This window comes from Lemur catta, chromosome 3 (assembly GCF_020740605.2).
Source record: "Lemur catta isolate mLemCat1 chromosome 3, mLemCat1.pri, whole genome shotgun sequence".
NCBI classification, from domain to species: Eukaryota; Metazoa; Chordata; class Mammalia; order Primates; family Lemuridae; genus Lemur; species Lemur catta.
The window spans coordinates 68,747,455-68,761,931 of NC_059130.1; the positions used below are offsets into that span (position 1 = coordinate 68,747,455).

The 14,477-nt window shown below is 39.7% G+C and overlaps 2 protein-coding genes across 3 annotated transcripts in view; one reads left to right on the forward strand and one right to left on the reverse strand.

Annotated features, from left to right (window-relative positions):
- The window catches only part of LOC123635512 (serine/threonine-protein kinase TNNI3K), a 273,749-nt gene that overhangs the window by 19,598 nt on the left and 239,674 nt on the right, over window positions 1-14,477 (reverse strand). The window lies entirely within an intron of this gene.
- LRRC53 (leucine rich repeat containing 53) overlaps window positions 9,210-14,477 on the forward strand; it is a 43,710-nt gene continuing 38,442 nt past the window's right edge. Inside the window, exon 1 of the mRNA XM_045547738.1 lies at window positions 9,210-9,295. The gene's annotated coding sequence lies outside the window, so the exon portion shown is untranslated. The remainder of the gene's footprint in view (window positions 9,296-14,477) is intronic.

A 14,477-nucleotide genomic window follows, 5' to 3' on the forward strand; every position in this document is an offset into this window, starting at 1 on the left:
GCAAGAATTTCATATTTATCTGTGCCTTTGGAATTGTGGCTTGGCAGAATTGCCTTGTTCTCTTAGATACATGCACGGCAAAACACAAATATCACACTAGTGATATGGTGATACATGTCATTACAAATCCCTAAGTTTCATGGAAGTATCAATTGGGATCATGTCTATAAACATATTTTTTGAAATCATAGGTGTTAGAACATTAATTTCACATACATTCCCTATTTAGTCTTCCCACCAACTGTGTGGTATAGGTGTTATTATTATATTTTTCCATGAAGAAACTGAAGGGCAGACAGGTCAGGCAATTTGCCTGAGGTCATCTGGCCTGTAAGAGGGAAGAGGAGGGTCAAACAGAACCCACACAGCAGCTCATTGTTTTCTGCTCCACGGTGTTGCTATATTACAGAAAACTGTGTGATCTGCTGCAGTGAATGCATGGGGTTCCCCCCTCTCATTAGTAATTTGGATTTTTCAATTTCCAGTGGACAATTGGGCTTGCAGTCAGAAATTTGGGCTTCTTGTCCTGAACCTATTGAAGCTTTAGGTTATGCAGTGCTAGATTTTATGTGTTCACAGTCTAATCTTGAATTCTCTCTACCAGCAAAGTTTCCACTAAAACTGGGGACTAAGGTAAACAGACAACAGATTTTCAACCTAAGAAAAACACCAATGTTGATCCATATTTGAATTATTACATAATCAATATTCCAATAAGACAATGAATTCTGGGAATGCTTCATTGGATAGTTCTCACACACACACAAATTTTAGAAACTAGAAAAACAATAACTTACATTTTTAGAATATGTGGTAAAAAGACATATTCCTCCTTTTTCATGCTACTTTTTAAGTGTATTAGGAGTAAGTCTTCCATACGTGTTGGGAGAATTAGTCATGCAACTCTTACTACAAATATTCCCCACGGACCATTCTGGAAGTGTACCCTTTGGTCTACCTTTTAATATGAGACACCAAGCTGAAAGGAAATCCTGTCTAGGGAATGGGTAATCTGAGCTGCTGCAGGTTCCCATAGGAACGCTAGGAACTGGCTTCCTTTATTTATGCACATTTGCAGCAGCTGCCTCCTTTAAATTCTGGCTCTTAGCAAGAGCAAGCAGCAGCTCCAAGAGCAGAACTGCCCTAAATGTCTCTCTTTGAAGCCCTTGAGTCCATAGCCTTCTATTTTGTGTCTGGCTCCGATTCATCACGGGCCTGAATGCTTCACCTGCTATATTAAGTTTCCAATAGAGCCTGAACTAGATTTTTTTTTTTTTAAGGAACAATCCCTGGCTAGTGAATCTCAGCATGAGAGCATTGGAAAAGTGATAAGGCAGATAGTAATTACTTCCTGCCGTCTATCATTGGAGGAATGTTGTTATATCTCCCTCATCTGGATTTTTTTGCTCTACCTGGATCTCAGCTGCCAGTTTAGAAGATTAACAACAGCTGGAGGCAGACCCACGTTCACTGTGGGCTCTGTAGTAGTTGTGTTTCACAGCAGAAATGGCATTAGGAATAGACTAGCACCTAGGACAGATTTTAAAGAAATTCTGACTTATTCTCAGGGATCAAAACACTTAACATTATATAGAAATAGCTAGAAACATTCACTCATCCATTTATCCATTCATATGTTCATTTATTAGTCTCTGTGTCCCTTGTATCATAAAATTTATCACATTGCTGAAATGGTTCATTCACCAGCTCTGTGAGGATAAGGACTGGGTCCACCTTTCTGATCACTGTTTCCCCACTGCCTGAAATATAATGGGTCTTTACCAAGCATTTGCTAAACAAAACAAGGAAGAAAGGAAATAAAGAAGACTCCATGAATATAGTAACATTTAACCTGGAATGTGTATATTGTATATACATATATATACATACACATATATACATACATGATACATTTGTGTGTTTGTGTGTGTGTAAGATAAGGGTTTATTGTACTAGAATATATATTTCATAAACTAGCTAATATTTATTGTACAGTAATTAATGTGCTAGACATTGTTTTAAGTGACTTACATAGACTGATTCATTTAATCCTCACAATAACCATGAAGTAAGTACCATTATTACCCCAATTTTATAGATGAGGAAGCAAATATAAAGAAGGTAATTATCTTGGCAAAGACCACACAGAGAAAATGGCAGTGCCAGAATGTGAACACAGCCAGTCCAACCGGGAGCTTGTGCTCTTAATCACTACTGTGCACAAATCCCATATATATCCTAATTTCAGCTCTCCACACCTCTGTCGTGACTGAGACAGGACATTATCTAAAAATGCTCTGAAGTTGAAGCTGAGGGTTGAGCTGTTGCTCAAAGGAGAAATACCCGTAAGAACACTGTCCAGTCAGGGCTCCCAGAGCGCGGAGAAGATGGATCTGTGCTCCCACAGAGAGGACCCCCAAACTACCACAGAGACCCCGGGGACTATTCTGACTTCTCTTTACCTCTGCTCCCATGTCATCACTATTCACAACTGGGCAAATTAAAGCCCCAAGCAAGATCCCCTCCCCACAATAAATCAGTTCCTCATGTAACTTCCCTAAGTTCAGTGAGGGGCTTCATCAGGAATCAAGCAGGTGGGATAGGGGAGGAGGGAAGGGGGCAGAGGGGATGGGTAAATTCACACCTAATGGGTACAATGAACACTATCTAGGAGATGGGCACACTTATAACTTTGACTCAAATGGTATAAAAGCAATTTATGTAACAAAAACGTTTGTGCCCTGTAATATTCTGAAATAACAAAAAATAAAACATAAATGCAAGCATAAAAAACTATAATCAACTTAAGGACTTTAAAAATTGTCCTTTTAAGGTAAAGTAATTTGTTTTAAATTGAAGACTAAATACTCCCTTCTAAAGGATGCATATTTGTAAATGGTGTTTTTAAAAATGTACACTTTACTTACGGAAAAGAAATTATATAACAGCGAAATGTAAAGCTAAAACACTAATATAATAATTTTGCACTTAAAAAACAGATATTACTTTGAAAACACCATTAATTATGGATTGTGAAGCCTCTGTTTTTGACAATGGGTTCCCCAGATAGGTTTCAGGTAAAATACAGAAAGCACAAACTTAGTCATGATTAGTAGAATCCACTAAGAGCCCTAAGCAGAGCGTGAGCTACACAGCCACCCTAGAAAGGAGGCATTTTTAGGGAGGAGTGGAAGAATCAGAGGTCCTCGAGATAAGACCAGTGTCTCAGAAGAGAGCAAGAGTCCATAGTTACCTGTTAGATACATTGGTCTCTGTAGGCAAAGAGGAAGAAGAAAAATGCTGTGGAACTCTTATAAATAAAAACAATAAGTAAAGGAAGTGAATGGTAGAAGGCTATGTGCAAATAGGTGATAGAAATACACAGAATGTAGAACTCTCAATTTCTATTAATGACCTAATAATTTTTCTAGCCACCCAGACTGAAAAGCAGACTGTCACGTCTGACGGCTCCTTTTCCCTCAATCAATCTGCAAACCCTCTCCATCTACTCCACTGGGCCAATATTTCTCAACATCTATTACCGTGTCTCTGCTTCTACTCGACTTAGCTGGGAACCCCCTGGTCCACCATCTGTTCTCAAGTACCCTATACACAGTTGCCAGATTAATCTTCTAAAAGTAGTGCTCTGGCCAGGTCATCACTTGCTGAAAAAGTTTGAATCGCTTCCCACTGTGTGCTGACCACAGTTGAAGACTGTTACATGAAACACTGCCCAGATCAGAGGTTCTTAAAGTGTGACCCCTGGATCGTCATCCTCAGCATCCCCTCGGAACTGGTTAGAAATGGGAATTTTCAACCCCGCATCACACCTACTGAACCAGAAACTCTGGTGTTGAGCCAAGCAATCTGTGCTTTAAGAAACCTTCCAGGTGATTCTGATGCATTCTAAATTTTGAGAACCACTGCCTTTGTGATTGAGACCATGAACTCTGGGTTCAGATGACCTAGTTTCAAATTCTCTTTCTGCTTATTAGCTGTATTCCTCACACAAGTCACCTTCTAAGCCTTGGTTTCCTCGTCTTTGAGATGGGGCCTAACTGGGTTGCCGCTGTGAGTTGGACGTAGCGGAGCACAGGGCTTATACATATGGAGCCCCCCGTAAACACCACTATTACTAACTATTGTCATCAAAGGCTATTCCTGCACTGATCCCAAACCACTTTCCACATGCTGGCTCAGCTGACACGCTTACCATTTCCTGGGCAGGTTTGTTCCACTAGCACACTGCCTTGCTCCAACATGGGCTTGGATGTTTGACATATGAATCAGTGAGGCACGAATGCCAGAAAATTCTTAATACTAATTAAGTGCCTTAGGGAAGGAGCTTAGTTAGAAATTGGATGGAGTGAAAATTCTAATGACTGTTAATGAGGCATTGATTTACTATCTGACCTGAGAAAATATCATAAACCAGTTGTCTTTTATTCCCATCTGTAAAATGGGATTAATGTTATTAACCTTCTTTAAAAGAATTACCCCTACAGATATATCACACAAAGTGCCTGCAGGTGTTGAGAATGAGTCCTGTGATACCTAATAATGAATAGCATCTGCTGAAATGGGGGTGAGGGGTAAGCTATGCATAATCTCTATCAACAGAGCTGGGGACAATGATGTTTCTGTTTTGTTTTGAATTACTATCGGTGTTTCCTCATAATTCTGCTCATGGGAACACTCACTGTAAATATTTCCTTTAGACTTCTGCCACATTTGGAGAGAGGTTGCTAAAGTAAATATTGCCTATCATGTGGTTAACAGTTGCTGAGATCATTTTTGTGAATCGACAATAAGGATATTTCATCTATGTAGAATATTCTAACACATGAAAATCCCAGAAGTAAGCTGCCTTAACCTGTCATAATAAGAGTTGGGAGAAAAGTGTGGCTGCATGAGGGAACATCCATTATTACTACTGGAGATATAAATGTCTGCATTAGTGATGGGGGATGTGTAATGCCATCTACATGCATGAGGAAAATACCATGTATCATCTGCAACGTGTGGTACTCCCCATGATGCGTCATTTCTCTTTCGAACATAGCAAGACTCACTAAAGCCTGATTCTGACAGTATTAAAACTGATTTTCTCTGCCACTAGGCAGCCCTTTCCCCTCTCTGGGCCATCTTCAGCAAAGCTCTGGAAATGATCCTCCTTTTAAACCCAGCTGACCTTGCCACCTCCTGCTGAGGCCCCATGGCCCACAGGAGTGAGGCCCTGTGGCCCAGGTCTCGACAGCAGGCCTGGGTCTACTCCAGCTTCGTCACCTGTTGGTCTCACCTCATACAGGTAGGCCACATCCCCAGTGAACTTCTTTCTCATGGTTTTGCTCACATACTAAGACCCAGAGTAAAAGGACTTGCTCTCTATTATAGCACTTAATGCATTATATTGTACAGATTTGATAATGCCTTCCTGACTCAACCACTGTCATCTCTAGTTGGGAACCATGTTTTGTTTTTTCCCTTTATTTTCAGCATTTAGCAAAATATCTGGAAATAAGGAATTCCCTCCCCCTCCCAGTAAGTAGTGATTGAACAGATGAGTGAACGAACAAATGGACAGCATCATTCACTGGCTAGTCTTCAACATTAGTCAGCATTTTTTTATGGCTAGTGAGAAATTTCTAAACAAAAAGAAATGGCCAGATTTTTATAAATATTGAAATGCTAAAGTTATTATCAATGAAAATATAGATGATTTGCACTTCAGACCCACATTCTCTGCTGAGTTCCAGCTCGGAGATCCTCAGAGGACAGCTTCACCAGTACGTGTGTCATTTTTTCCCTCCCCACTAGTGGGGCTCCTGAAAACATCAGTGCTACCCTCTCCATTCCCATTCTTTGCCCAGGCAAGTTCCTCTTTCTCAACGGAGTCAGATATCAAAATCTTGAGGGCAGAAGGGACATAAACTGGTTCCACGGGGCATCAGGTCGGCCAGGGTAAGGATAGTCCTTTAAACAACCAATGATCTCCAGTCTAAAGAAAGAGCCGATTGAGGAGGACTAGGCTCAGAAGATAAAAACCTGACATCCCTTAGATTTTATCATACCTGTTCTTTGACCTGTTTGCATGTTCTTCTCAGATCCAGATTTTAGTTATTTCTACCAGTGTTCCATCACCAGCCCTCCCCTGTCGTGTCTGCCCACCTCAAACCGCAGTCGCTTTGTCTGCCTACATCAGATGTCAGTCACCTGCCAAACCTGGGTTATGTCTGACCTCAATTACTTGCAGTCTCTTCCTGAATCCTGCCCTAATTAGGCTTGTGCCCCTTGTAGGACTGGTTGCCAACAGCAACCATCAGAGAAACTTCAATTAAACAGCATACCCTCTCCTAGTGTCCTTGTGATATGTATGGGCATTATGAAATGTGAGAATTTCACCATTACTTTGGTTAGTCATATATTTATTTTCTGAGAAGGTGCCAAAAAATATCTTTCAAATCTCCTGTTGGGTAGATGTGGATTTTCTGTACGATCCCAAATGATGAAGGGTAAATAACACATAACAGTTACCCTCATGAAGGGCACCAACCTAACAGTTAGTCTTGAGAGCTTGTTTTCCTCCTAAGCTTTATAAAGCTCTGTCAGCCCCCATATTAGTGTCCTAGGGCTGCCATAACAAAGCTCCAAAAACCAGGAGGCTCAGAACAACAGAAACATATTCTTTTACAGTTTTGGAGGCTAGAAGTCCAGACTTAAAGTGTCAGCAGGGTTGGTTATTTCTGAAGGCTCTGAGGAACTATCTGTTCTATGCCTGGCTCCTAGATTCTGATGACGGCTGACAATTCTTGACATTCCTTGGCTTCTAGATACATCACTCCATTCTCTGCCTCCATCATCTTTACATGGCATTCACCTGTGTGTCTCTCTCCTCTTCTTATAAGGACACAAGTCATATTGAATTAAGGGCCCACCCTACTCTGGTATGACCTCTTATTAACTTCTCACATCTGCAAACAACCCTGTTTCCAAATAAGATCACATTTCGAGGTATTAGGGTTTGGGATTTCAGTGTATCATTTTAAGGGACACAATTCAACCCATAATATCCTTTCACATTTTTATCATAATTTTGGCCTTGTTTTTATCATAAGTTCCAAACAGAATTTATTATTCTGTCCTGAAAAAAAGCACACATGGCTTTGGGTTCAGTTAGACTGGGGTCAACCAGTTTCCTTACTATTTCAGGGCATATTTCCTAACTGACCAGTTTTTCCATCCTCAAAATGGACATAATATCTACCTTTCAGGTAGTTTGGAATATTATATAAATAATACACATACTAGCACATAGTAAGTTCTCAGTAAGCTCTATTAATAATTTCCTTCTTCAATGAATGATTGAGATAGCAGAAAGAAAAATAGCAATTTCTACTAAAATGAACCTTTCTGTCAATGCCTCTCTTTTACTGAAGTTTTCCCCTTGATAATGAATATTTCTGTACAGGTATATTTATAGTCACACCAATTGCCGAACGAAGCAGGAAGTCCTTTCAGTTTGTTAGCTTGTGAACCTCTGACAAATACACAGAGTTGTAGGAAAATACTTTAAAATAATCACTCCTAGCATTTTGTTCAGAATGTATTTTATTGGCGCATGTCTCATACTTGATTGTGAAAATAAACAAGGGCATAAATGATGTGGCTTTAAATGCTCTATAAAATCTGCATTTCAGTACTCTGTTCTATGATTCATAAAGGAAGCTTCTATTTTGGTGTGCCTGGGTAAATCTGGCTGTGTAAACTTTGAGAAGCCTTTGAATTGAAAAATGCAGTTATTGTTTATTGCCTGACAAACTTTTCAAGGGAAAGAGAGGCAGGCACCGTATCACCAAAGATAACTTTACTTAATTAGTTGTTGGAAGATTATTTACTCCCCTTAGTCTATAGAGAAACAAAGGTCTATCAGCACCAGATGCATCTGAGTTTTGCAGATGTGGTTGTGGCTTCTGAAATCTTTAAAGATTCATCTAAAATATGCTTTCAGGTCTCCTTTTTGTGAAACTTTGACAGGATAATAGAATTAGATTTGCTGAATTTCACTAAGCTGTAAAGTAATGTGTCATCAGCTTCACTTACTTTCCAAAAAAATATTTCTCTCTGGTAATGCTCATCAATCTAGCTTTTCAACCCCTAAACATGAGACTCTGCAACAAAAAGGATGACTCCATCAGTTATGCAAGTGACAAGATGTTAAACATTTAACACTCCCACATAGTAGCACCAGCTGCCTCTGGATAGTGCAGATTTGCTTAGGTATGGCGTTGAGAAAAGAGGAGGAGGAGAAGGAGAAGAAAGAAGAAAGGAAAAGAAACTACTCTTGCAGTGGGAATGCAAAGTTCTCTGCAGATGTGCAGGAGTCTGAAGCGGGATGCACCTACTGCACAAACTGCTTCTCCCGTGGGAACACTGCAGAGAGAGTTACCACCAGTTGTCAACTCCTATACCAGTGCCCCTGTGTCTCCACCTGTCCATGGACTGACTCTGGTAAGAGCACTTAGTGAGTTGGAATGAAATTATGAAGGGATTGGGCCTCAGTACATTTCCAAATCCCAGTATACTGTTCAATAGATGTCAGTTGACTAAATGAACCAGAAAAGCACACGTGGATCTCTAGGTCCTTCGAACTCTTTCTCCACAACCAATTCCTCACCTTGGTCAGTCACCTATGCTGTGATCTCAGGCCAAACAGTACTGACTGGACAAACTGTATGCTCAGTTGATTCTAACAACAAAATCCTTTGACAAAGGCTTTGTTAACAAAACTAGCATCAGTTTTGAAGAGCCAAGAGTATCTTGTCATGGCAAATGTTAGTGAGATGGAAAAAGTCACTATAGTTTTTGATGGTGAGCCATTTACCTAGGCGAGAGGCAGAAAAGGCCAACTTGAGGTGCTCACGGTCTGCCCCATTGTGAGGCTTGTTCATAGGAAAGTTTTCCTGGCTGAGGGAGGCCTGCTGCAGGAAGTGCCTATTTTGAAGAACATAGTATGAAGCTCCCAACAGTGCAGACAGAACAGTATAAATAGCACCCCGGCAGTGGTAGGTGTTCGTTCTTTCACTCAGTGAACTTTTGATGAGTAACTACCATGTGCCAGGCGTTATTCTAGGCACTAAAGGCTGAAGGCAGGCAGAAGTGGTGTAGGAGTGCGGATGCAGGTCAAGAGGAGTAAGGCATATGGCTGAGATGCTGGACAGTTCACTCAGTAGGTCTCAGATTCATCACCCACCTTCCAATGTGGAAATTAACAAACAACAAGCTGTGAAACCTTTGAGTAAGTTAATTTCTTTCCTGTTTTTTTTTTGTCATGATGACTAGATTCTTTTTTTTTAAATTTTTTTTATTTCAGCATATTACAAGGGTACAAGTGTTTATGTTACATATATTGCTTCTGCCCCACCTGAGTCAGAGCTTCAAGTGTGTCCATCCCACAGATGGTGCATGCCACACCCATTAGTTGTGTATATGTCCATTCCCTCCTCCCCCTCCCACCTGCCCGACATCTGATGAAAGTTATTACTATATGCGCACTTAAGTGTTTACATCTTTATTTCCCAGTCCTCACCAGCTAGAGAGACAGGCCCATAAACAGTGCGTGGCACCATCAGTACAGGGTGAGTTGAGTCCAAGAGCCACCCCTGCAGTGCTGCCTGTTATACACAGTTCCAGGGGCCAATCTCCAATTCCAAGTGGAGCCCTACTGTGTCTCTGTCACTCATGTCTCATCTGGATTGCTGCATTCTCTCTATCCCCGTGTCCACCTGAGTCCTTACGATGACTCATTCTAAACACAGCTGCAGAAATCATGCTCATTCAGAGTCACCCAGATTTTTGAGTCATGCCCCAATGCAATTTCAACAAAAACTACTGGTTGCTATATCCCGTCCCACTCAGGTCCTTGCATAGTCTCTGCCTGGGTGAAGAGTCTGAGGTCTCAGTGACTGGAACGGAAGCTGCGTAAAGGAAAGATGTTCTCTTTCTTCCAGTTTTCCTTAGATAATGAACTCAACTGTCTCCATATTCTTCTCTTATTTCTGTAATACTTCTGTTCACTTTAAGTCCCCAACCATACCTTTTGCTCTAGCCACACCCAAATTTTGCTGTTCCCCAAATATACCACATGGGTTCCCACTTCCCTGCCTTTGCTCCTGCTGCTTCCTTTTCCTAGGACACTTTTTCTTCTCTTTTCTGCCTGCTAATTCTGTCAAATTCAAGTTAAACAGTATTGCTTTCAGGAAGCCTCCCCTGACCCTTCTCAGGCTCCCAGAACATCCTACCCCTGGCTCAGTACTGATCTTTCTGTTTTCTTCTCTGACCTCCTCCCTACACTGTGAATTCCCTCAGAACTGGGGAGATGTCTAATCTATCACTGTGTTTCCAATATTTTCTAGAGGATGTGGCATGTAATAGATGGTTAATAATTGCTAGATGACTGCATATCCAGCGGGAAAGCTAAAGAGGGGGCAATGGGATCAGGTAAACGATGGGGCTAGAGTAACAAGGAAAAATGACACATACATTGTGTTTTTCTCACCTATAAGTAATATATTGACAATTCTGTAAATAAAGAAAATAAGAGAAATGCCAAGATGGATAAAAGAAAAAAAGATAATGTATTCAGTTTACCAAAAGTGTTTATATAAGACTAGCTATCAACACATTGGGGCTCTCTGAATAGAGCTAGACACAGTGCTTTGTACCTAGTGGGGGCTCAACATGTATTTGTGAGTTAGTTGATTAATTCCATGAATTTTCCAGTTCTAGCCATACTTAATAGAACTTTGTATACTGTTCAAGTTCCTATATATGTCTTTCCCTAAGATAAAGAGAAGTTTCTTTAACCAAATGTAACATATAGATCTTGGTAGTTTTGAACCAATTATAGTACAAGGTGCTGGACTAATTTAATGGCCAATAATTTTTTAAAAATTCAAGAAACCTGATAGTCTTTCAATAATTTCTTGTTTTTTCCTTTTATTCAGATTTTTAAAAAGGCTGAGTTGAGTCCAAGGGCCATCTGCAGTGATTGTCCTTTGTGGCCGCCTGAGGAAGTAAAAATCAGGGTGTCGGGGAGTGGGTGAATAATGTAGTCCAACTTTTCTAAGTAGTCTTTAAACTCAGAATTGCCCACCCTTTAAAAAAGAAAGAAAAATAGCCAAAGAATATACAAGCAACAGAAAACTTGTTTATAAAACTGAAATTCAGATAACTCAATACCAGAAAGTAGTGTATAGGTACCTTTCATAATCAACTACTCCGTTCCTTAACATATGTAATATGTTAAAAACAACAATCAGCATCTTAATATGATGTTTTGTCATCAATTTTTATTTATTTATTTCATGATTCCATAATTTATTTTCCTCTATGTTGAGCTGATAAAATATTATTAAAGAGCATGACTCATCTTGCCCTGAACAATCAAGGTCTATTTTTTTAAATAAATAAATAAAAATCATTCATTTGTTTAAGAGCAGTATATTTAGATTTGCTATTTCTCAAGCATTTTCAATCTTTTCCTTTTTTATGTAGTACTCTAGCATTTAGCAGACACATTCACAATTAACTATGGTTTTCTTTTCAGGGATTACAGAGGAAAAATTGAAATCCTCAGAAGTCATTTCCCTGATTTCTGTCATTTTCATGTAAATAGCTGCTGGGTAGAAAACATCCAGAAACCCTTGCGTTAATCCAAAGGCAACTTGACTGAGGAATGGTCAACATTGTGGAATTTGACAATCAGGTAGTGTAAATAAGGCAGGAAAAGCTCTGAGAAATTTATGGGAAAAGCTGCTATTTAATGAGCAAAAAGGAGTGTCCTACTATCTCAAAGAGAATAAGTGATAAAAAGAGAAGAGAGTGTCTGAATAAGGATCTTGAATTTCAGACAGAGGCAGGCTTTCGTTTTTCAAGCTCAGAAATGTGTTTATCCATCTCTGGGTAGAACTATGAAATAGGGGACATTTGTCTTTAGTTTAAAACGAAACAACACAAATTTACCAGACATGATATTAAGTGTTTTATATGTATTTTCTCCAGTCCTTGCAAAACCAAACAAGATAATAACATGGTTCATACTTTATTAAACCGAGGCCCAAGTTTACACTGTTTGTGGAGGCAGAAGTGGAACCAGCACGCAGATATTTCTGACTCCAAGATGAACACTCTTTTCCAGTGACTCCCACTTCTGTTATCAGCAAAGTGTACCCTTCCTCCTGAGCCTCCCTTCTCCTGGCAGCCGCCCTGGGCCAGGCTGGGACCCAGAGCTCACTGTCAGTATTCCCAGTCTGTGTGTAGTCTCCCGTACTACTGCTTTGTCACGCCAAGTCACTGCTTATCCTCTGAATGCAGTCTGCCTTCTGGCCTGCGGGCTGTTTTTTTTTTTTTTTTTTTTGATGCCCTTCTTTCTGCCTTTTGTGAAGTTTAGTACTCAGAGTCACCAGTTCTAGAACTACTCTGGCCAGATTCAAGTCCTGCATCAAGCATTTGCCACCTGTAATTTCTCGTACCTTATTTTTTCTCATCTGTAAAATGAAAACCAAAAAATGATAAATGCTTCCCCATTGTTATAGAGATTAAATGGGATTATACATTTAAAGTACCACAGACTGTTATCTGGTACAAAATGAGAACTCAATATAGGTAAATTTATTATAGTTTTTATTAATTCCATCTGTATCTCTTTGCCAAAACTACCTTTTGCAAGAAGGTGTCCACGTGTCTTTAACCTGATGTGATCACTACCTGCCTCTCCTCTAAGTAATGCCTTCCTCTGTGTTTACATGACCCTAAAGTCATGTAACTATCATTGCATATATCACATTGTATTATATATTTGGGGTTTATGTTCCATATTAACTACATAAAGGGTGGAAAGATTATACTATGTACTCTTCTTGACATCTTCAGTCCCTGGAAAACTCCTGGCACAATGTAGGCACTCTATAAATGTTTGTTGAATGAACACATGACTGAATAATACAGGGAAGAAACAAAAAACTGCTTCAATTTTCAACCTTAGTTATCTCAAATGCATTTGAAATGAACTAGTTGAGGGTATTCAGGCAGACTTCCTAGAGGAGGAGATTCTGGGGTTGAGCTTGGTTTCCATTGAATCCTTCATGTATTTGTGTGCTAAAAAGGTTGGGGGTGAAGAAATTTAAAAATTGCTCTTGTCATGTGTGCTATCTGCAAGCTTCTTTGGACCTATTTTTAAAGGTCTAGACCTCTAAAGAACACTTTGCTTGTGTTTGCCTTGAAATATTCTTACTGGATAATATGGGGTCTTGCAATCAGAACACTATATGACATTTGTAATTAAATTCAGGTAATGATTTGTTCAGCATTCCTTCCAATATGTTTTCTTTAGTGTAATGTACTACGTCAGCTGGTATCACAGACATAAAATTATTTCTTACGGATGGGTCTCCCCCTCAAGAAACTTATTCAATATAAGCATGATACCAAGTAGGAAGTGGTAAATGAATTAAGATATATAAATCTTTTCTGAAAAAACAGGGAATCTTCCCATCAAATATAAAGATGGGATTAGGAATGCTCACAGGAATAAGTAAGACAACCTTAGAAAAGGGGCAGGATCTAGAAAGAGATAAGGGTGAGGTGACATTCTAAATATAGTACCCTAAAGCTAGAAGGGTCCACAGAGATTGACAAGTTCTGTGCTTATTAAATTTTAACGTACATTCACAAATCACCTGTTAAAATCTTGTTAAAATGCAGAGTCAGTAGGTCTGGTGTGGGGCCTGAGATCCGGCATTTCTAACAAGCTCTTAGGAGATGTTGAAGCGGCTGGTCCATGGGCCACACCTTGAATAGAAAGTGTCCAGTTCAAATGCCTCATTATAGATGAGAATCCTGAAACCCAGGACAGGAAGGGATTTGCTCATGTCACTCAGCTGATTAATATGGGAGCAGCTCTCTTTTCTCACACTGTAGCAGCTCAGCAAGTAGTATAAAGATCATAGACTTTGGAGTCAGGCTGATCTAGGCTCAGACTTGAGCCCTGCTGTTTACTAGTAGCAAAGCCATGGGCAGGTCATTTATCTTTTCTGTGCTTCATTTTTCTCATTTGTAGAATACTGATGAATAACTCTTACCTTGTAGAAGAGTTGTGATAAGTCAACATTATGACTAGCATACAAAAATGCACAATAGTGTCTAGAACTTAGTAGTGGTCAAATGTAACATGTCTTCTGCTTTTATTCTTTGGCCAGGTTACTATTGCCATCAGTGCACTGGCAATATTATCTACATCATATCCCCCCTAGGGCCTAGGCTGTGTTAGCATCCAGTGATACCTAGGGGTGCAGTTAACACTGACTGGCAAATAAGTGCCTGATCAAGGCCAAAAACTGAAAAAGGATTTCATTTTTCTCACTGTCTCCTTGGAAAAGGATGCAGTATGGTAAATATATATCCACTAGTAAATTTTTTGT